The sequence below is a fragment of the Triturus cristatus genome, chromosome 10 (assembly GCF_964204655.1).
Source record: "Triturus cristatus chromosome 10, aTriCri1.1, whole genome shotgun sequence".
Lineage (NCBI taxonomy): Eukaryota > Metazoa > Chordata > Amphibia > Caudata > Salamandridae > Triturus > Triturus cristatus.
Genome location: NC_140593.1, coordinates 193262958 through 193269759, shown reverse-complemented (window position 1 = coordinate 193269759; position 6802 = coordinate 193262958).

Below are 6802 nucleotides of genomic sequence, written 5' to 3'. Positions count from 1 at the left end.
CAGATGTGAGATTATGAGAGATTGGTTTATGGAAGACATAAAAAACATAACAAGTCTGAACTATTCCAGATGCTCATTGGTACAATAAGTATTGTTTGAGCAAGGTCTTCAACATACTCAGAGCAGCACCAATATACTTTAATGAGTTGAGGGTGGAAATATGTATTGAGGAAAGCTGTTTTATCACATACAAAGAATTCGACTGAATACCACACATTAAAAAGAGAATATTAACAGAAGACACTTTGGCCCTCATTACGATGTCAGGTGGACTCATGTCTGCCCGACACCGTTGTGGAGTGGGAACTGACCAACCACCTAATTTCAATACAACCGCACATGGTGCCGTTGCAAACTCCCATTTCTCTATGGGAGCTTGTGCGGCAGGCGGAAACTGCTCACAGCACAAGCTCCCATAGAGAAATGGAAGTTTGTGTAAATCCCTGCACCGTGTGGCAGGCACCTCATGGTGCCCGCTACATGATGCACAGCTTTACAGGGTGGCACCATAGTTTTCCTCTCGGCCCCCAACCAGAGGCCGCAGGGAGAAGGGCGCCCTGCTAGGGGCCCCCAAAGCCACTTTCCGACAGGCTTTCCATGTCAGAAAGCCCAACATGGAAAGCCTGTCAGATACCAACATAATAATCCCGAAGGCCGAAATGCTGTCTGCACAGGATTACGGTGGGTTTCCGACTGGCCAATGGGATCCATGAGCCTGTCCGAAGCCAGCCAGAATGACCGGGAAGTTTGAATTCTGACCACCGTAATCCTAATACAGTGGTCGGAATTCAAACCAAGGATCTCGGTCAGAAAGTTTTCCGACCAACATCCTAATGAGGGCAAAAGTGTTAGTTTACCTTTGTGAATCAGGCCCATAGGGTTTATGCATACTGTTTATATTTAACAAAAAGGGATTTGGTAAAAGTCAAGGAATTAAGATAATATTAAACCTTCTATTTCTAAACGAACCACCACAAAGGTACAGTGCTGAAGGCCACACAGGATGAGCATTTGGGTTGACTCAGGTAAACGTTTTAATGCACGTTTGCTAAGGGGAAGATAGACAGCAATTGCACCCCTCCTTGCACCATCTTTTCTCACCTGTTATTTTGCAACATTTACAACTGACTTTTCCCTCAATGGCAACCACAGATATTTCTCCTTAGGAGAGAGACCACTAGTGCATCTTCATTTTTAGTTGTGGCGTCTTTAATTTTTTACTTTCATTTATGTATGTATGCCTTCTGGTTTTACATCATGCAACTATCGAACTGCTACTTCACCACCCCAATACCCCCCCTAACCTGGTCTGCTTAATGTTGCACATAGACGCTCCCTCCCTGGTAAGCCTACATTGGCCTCTATATCAGCCCTTTCTGGATACTATAGACCTGAAACTGTTCCCTCTCTCTCCTGGCATTCCTTGAGTCTGGGCCAGGATATTATGGCAAATTACTTCACTTTGTTGAGTAGAAATGAGCCTTTGGTCTGTGCCACCAGCCACACAACTCTATTTGTGTCCCTCTTTATGAATTGTTTTGCTTTAGAAAAAAGCCCTCTTCCCAACCCTTGTTCTTTAAAAAAAAAAAAAATTATTCCTTTCTTAATCTACTTGTTATTAATGGTGCATAAAGTACTTTTTGCCAAAAACAACCTATCAACTCCATAAATCCAATGAAATGTACTTCTTGAGAGACGAAAAAGCGGAGGTTTGGTAACATCAGGAAGCATTGCATCTTGGTCACTTCTCATCTTAGATGAGACAGGAAATTGCCAATGAACATGCAGCGTCACATTTTCCTTCTCAACTGATAAAAAAACAATGCTTGTCTAACTGAGGCAGAGCAAATCACAACAGAACAGAATGATTCAAAAGGGAGTTTGCATTACAGAAGAGTCAGTGATTGACCAAATAAGTAGGGCTATATCTAGTCTCAGTAAATTTGTGAGACATATACAGTGAATGCTAACTTCTTGTTTCAGAATGTGCCATAAAGTAATAATGACAAATGCATCTTCTTTTTATTTAATTTACAACGTAGAACATTTTAATCTCTTCCAATCTCACATGAGGACATTAAAGTGGTATACAATGCCGAAGTTAAGAACATTATGGTTCCTTCACTAAAAACATGGCAGGTTTTTCATTTAGAAAATCATGACACAGCCATGTATACATATATATAGTATTTGAATTGAGTTAAACTAGACAAAAGTCATCAAAGCACTCTACACATGAAGCCAATGAGTTACTGAAGTAGAAGCGGAGTTCTGAGAATATTGAGGCGGACTGTTACTTAAACGTGATGTGCGGTTCTCATATATATATATGGATATATATATATATATATATCATTATTGTGTTATCTGAAAAAAACAAAGGTTACAGGGACGTTATAGTTAGGCTCAGGTTTCACAATACGAGCATACATCATTCGGATGGAATAACAGCAGTTGAATATTTTCTATCCAAACGTAACATGGAATTTTATCACCACAATGTAATGCTATTGAAAATGATCGAAATATGCTTGCATAACAACTATTTTTTATTTAACAAAGAAGTGTATCAGCAGTTACGTGGGGTGGCGATGGGGGCGTGCTTCTCTCCCAGCTACGCCTGTCTCCACGTTGGTTGGTGGGAGGAGCACCTCCTCAGAACCACCCACGGGATACTGTATGATGCACATGTTAAACATTGGTGGCGTTTCATTGATGATGTTTGTGTTATATGGGAAGGGTCAATGGAATCAGCATATCATTTTGTCAATGAAATCAACATCATTGCTTGAACTTGAATTTTTCTGCTACTATCAGTAATGAATCTGTGCAATTTTTGGATGTAGAAATTTATATCAAACAAGACACAATCCACACTAAATTGCATAGAAAAAGTACTGCAGGCACTGCAGTACTTCACGATAGCAGTTTGCACCCTAACCATTTAATAAAAAGCATCCCCTACGGGGAGTTTTTAAGGATAAAGCGTATTTGTAGTTCTGAAAATGATCGTACGCTCTGTCAAAATGAAGCATTCCAAAGATTTATGAGATGAGGATACAAGGCTAAAGATCTAACATTAGCTATGGACAAAGCCAATGGTCAGACACAAGAAGTTGGATCACTAGGCAGTTTGAATTCCAATACCCCTAATAAGTACAATCCCGAACAAACTAGAGGTGACAATATGGTTAGACTCATTACCATATTTAGCTGCCAGGATAAACAATTCAGGAAAATAATATACAAAAATTGGCCCATTATCAAAACTGATTTGACTATGTCTCGAATGGTGCCTGATTTACCTGTTCTCACGTTTAGACGTGCACCCTCTATGATAGATGCACTAGTGAGAACTAGTCCTGAAGTTACTATTTCTTCTAACTGGCTTAGTAAAAGAACAGGCTTTTTCAAATGTAGCTCGTGCCGAGCTTGTAAGTTTGGGAAAAATACTCATTAAATTATTACAGCATTTGAGTCTAAACCTTTGAAAATCAAAACTCTGCTAACCTGCCGGACAGAGTATGCTGTCTACGTGTTGGAATGCTCCTGCAAATTAAAATACGTAGGCAGCACCAATCTACAAGTATATAATCGCATATTACAACATTTACGAGCCATTGTGAACTCTGACCCTAGCTACCCAGTGGCCAAACATTTTAAATATGTCCATAAAAATGATCTTAAAGATCTGAGCTACTATGTAATTGATTCTGTGCCAAGATCACTAAGAGGTGGCAATAGGGAGAAAAAGCTTAGGCAGTTGGAGTCTCATTATATACTCACACTAGATACGAAAATGCCCAACGGTCTAAACACAGGGGAGGACCTACACAATTTTTTATAATTTTTGATATATAATTGTGTATTTTGACATTTTCCCTGCAGCCTAGTATCTATTGCTTATTGACCTGAATTTGGTTTCCCTAGTAAATCGACTCTGATATTTTGCTTCATGTTTTTATTCCCAATTTTTGTCATGTTTTAGCTAGGTTTTACTACTGGTTTTATCTGGATTCTCTGGCTTTTACCTGTGGTTTTACTTGGCTTTTACTGGGCATGGTTGGGGGTAGCTTTGTGAGCAATTTTAGAGTTTCTTCCATTTTTTTAATGCAACTGCTCATATTTTATCTTTTGGATTTTATTTTCTATACCATTTTGCTATGTATCTCATTATTTCAATGTCTTATTGATGCACTTGCACTTTATCTTGACATTTTCTGTGATCATCATACAACTCTGACAACAATAATGAGAGATACATTTGTGATGATTGGCAGTGATATGCACTTTAGCGTAGTCTTTGCACTGTAAGCTTGATATCCACCCATCTTGATGCACTTGCACTTTATTTTTATATTATCTATATTCATTATTTAAACTCTGATATTTATTATGAGTTTTAAAATTGTGATGATTGGTGATGATATGTACTTTAGCGTACTCTCTGCACTTTATGCTTGATATATAAAGTGAGTTAATTTTATGCACTTATATAATTTTTATGATTCAATGTGAAAGCATCTTCATGGCATTCTCTCCTTTTTTAAAACTGATTCTTCAGCTATTATTATGAAAAACTGGTTGTTAATGTGATAATGAAACCATGATGTAATGTGTTGACAATTTTCACCAAACATTCGCATATATTGCGTTGTTCTATTTTACAAGTTTTGACTATGATTGTATTTCATACAACCGCAGTATTTTTTCTATTTCTTTGATTGTAGAAAAAATGTTTTACCAGTTTTTTTCACCAACAAGAGTACTTAATGTGGATTGGCCCTTGGGGCGTCATGTGATCAAGACAGGGTCCTGCTGTCGAAACGCGTCATGCTGGGCACTTGCTGTTTGAGAATGTAGCTGATTAAGGATGCAATAAATCTGCACTGAAAACGCACGCTGTGGTCCGTACCTGTTTGTTGCTGATAAGAAGCGAGTCAGGAACGCTAATCTTCATATATGAATATATATATATATATATCATTATTTTTTTCACTGAAAAAAACAAAGGTTACAGGGACGTTATAGTTAGGCTCAGGTTTCACAATACTGTGGAGTGGTGTAAAGTGAAGCATACAGTAACATATTGTACACTGGATTGGCGTACAATGGAGTGAAATAGAGTATAGTGGCATAGAGAGGAGCAGCGTACAGTGGAATAGCTTATATGTGAGTTCCGTACAGTGGAGTGGCACAGAGTAAAATAGCGTAGAATGGAGTGGTGTACAGTTGGGTGGTGTATACTGGAATAGCATAGCCTGGAGTGGCGTAGAGTGTAGAGTGTAGTGGTGTACAGCAGAATGGATTAGAGAGGAGTGACGTAGAGTGGAGTGGCGTACAGTGGAATAGTGTACAGTGGAGTGACACAGAGTGAATTGGCATTGAGTGGCGCTGCATTGAGTGGAGCGGTGTACAGTGAAAGAGCATACAGTGGAGTGACATAGAGGGGAGTGGTATAAAGCAGAACAGCGTAGAGTGGAGTGGTGTAGAGTGAAATGGGGTACCGTGGAGTTGTGCAAAGTGGAGTGGCTTACAGTCGGGTGTCGTAGAGTGGAATAGCGTACAGTGAAATGTTGTAGAGTAGAGTGGTGTGGAGTGGTATACAGTGGAATAGCATATAGTGGAGTGGTGGAGAGTGGTATGGCGTAGAGTGAATTGGGGTACATTGTAATAGCATACAGTGGAGTAGCAAAGGTTGGAGTAGCGTAGAGTGGAGTGGCATACACTAGAGTGAGGTAAAGTGGAGTGGCATACAGTTAAGTAGTGTAAGGTGTAGTGGTGTAGAGTGAAGTTGTGTATGGTGGAATAGTGTACAGTGGGATGCTGTAGTGTGGAGTGACGTACAGTGGAGTGGAGTACAATGGAATAGAGTATACTAGAGAGGGTTAGCGTGCAATGGGTTAGAGTGAGTGCAGTAGAGTGGAGTGGTGTACAGTGGAGTGGCGTGGACTAGAGTGAGGCACAGTGTAGTGGCTTACTTTGAAATAGCATATACTGGAGTGGCATAAACTAGAGTTGCATTCAGTGGAGTTGCATACAGTGGAATAGTGTAGAGGTATAGACTGGAGTGGCATAAACGGAAGTGGTATATAGTGGAATAGCGTACAGTATAGTATCGTACAATGAACTTGCATAGAGTGGAATAGCATAGAGTAGAGTAGCACAGAGTAGAGGAGCGTTCACTGGAATGGCATAGAATGGAGCAGTGTACAGTGTGATAGCGTACAGTGGAGCTGTGCAGAGTGGAGTGGCATTAGTGGATTTGCATAAAGTGCGTGGCTGTTAGAAATGTGATTTCTGGTTGGCTAGGTCATGTGCATAGGCTAGGCAGAAACCACCCTTCTAGTCAGGGCAAAAGAGTTACACCCTGAAGATAACCCTTACTCCCCCCCTTGGTAGCTTGGCACGAGCAGCCAGGCTCATCCCAGGGGCAATGTGTAAAGCGTTTGCTCAACACACAGCAGCGACACACTAGGCACACCACAAAAGAAACTCCACCCAAGGTTATATAAAAAATAGCCTTTGTATTATCATAAACACATTAGAATCATAATCACAAATGTACACTGTGCCACCTGGCACCAGGCAATATTTCAAACGGGGATTATGTAGAAGACAGGGCCAATCGGGCCGCTGTCAGAACCATAAGATCTCACTTAGTAGTAAAACAACCAGTAACTACTGGCATCACAGCACTTAGCATAGGCAGAACATTTTAGTCATAACCATCACATCTCACATTTGGAGGCAACAACCAGTAATCACTGGTAAAGGTACACCTAGTATCAGCACATTAGGC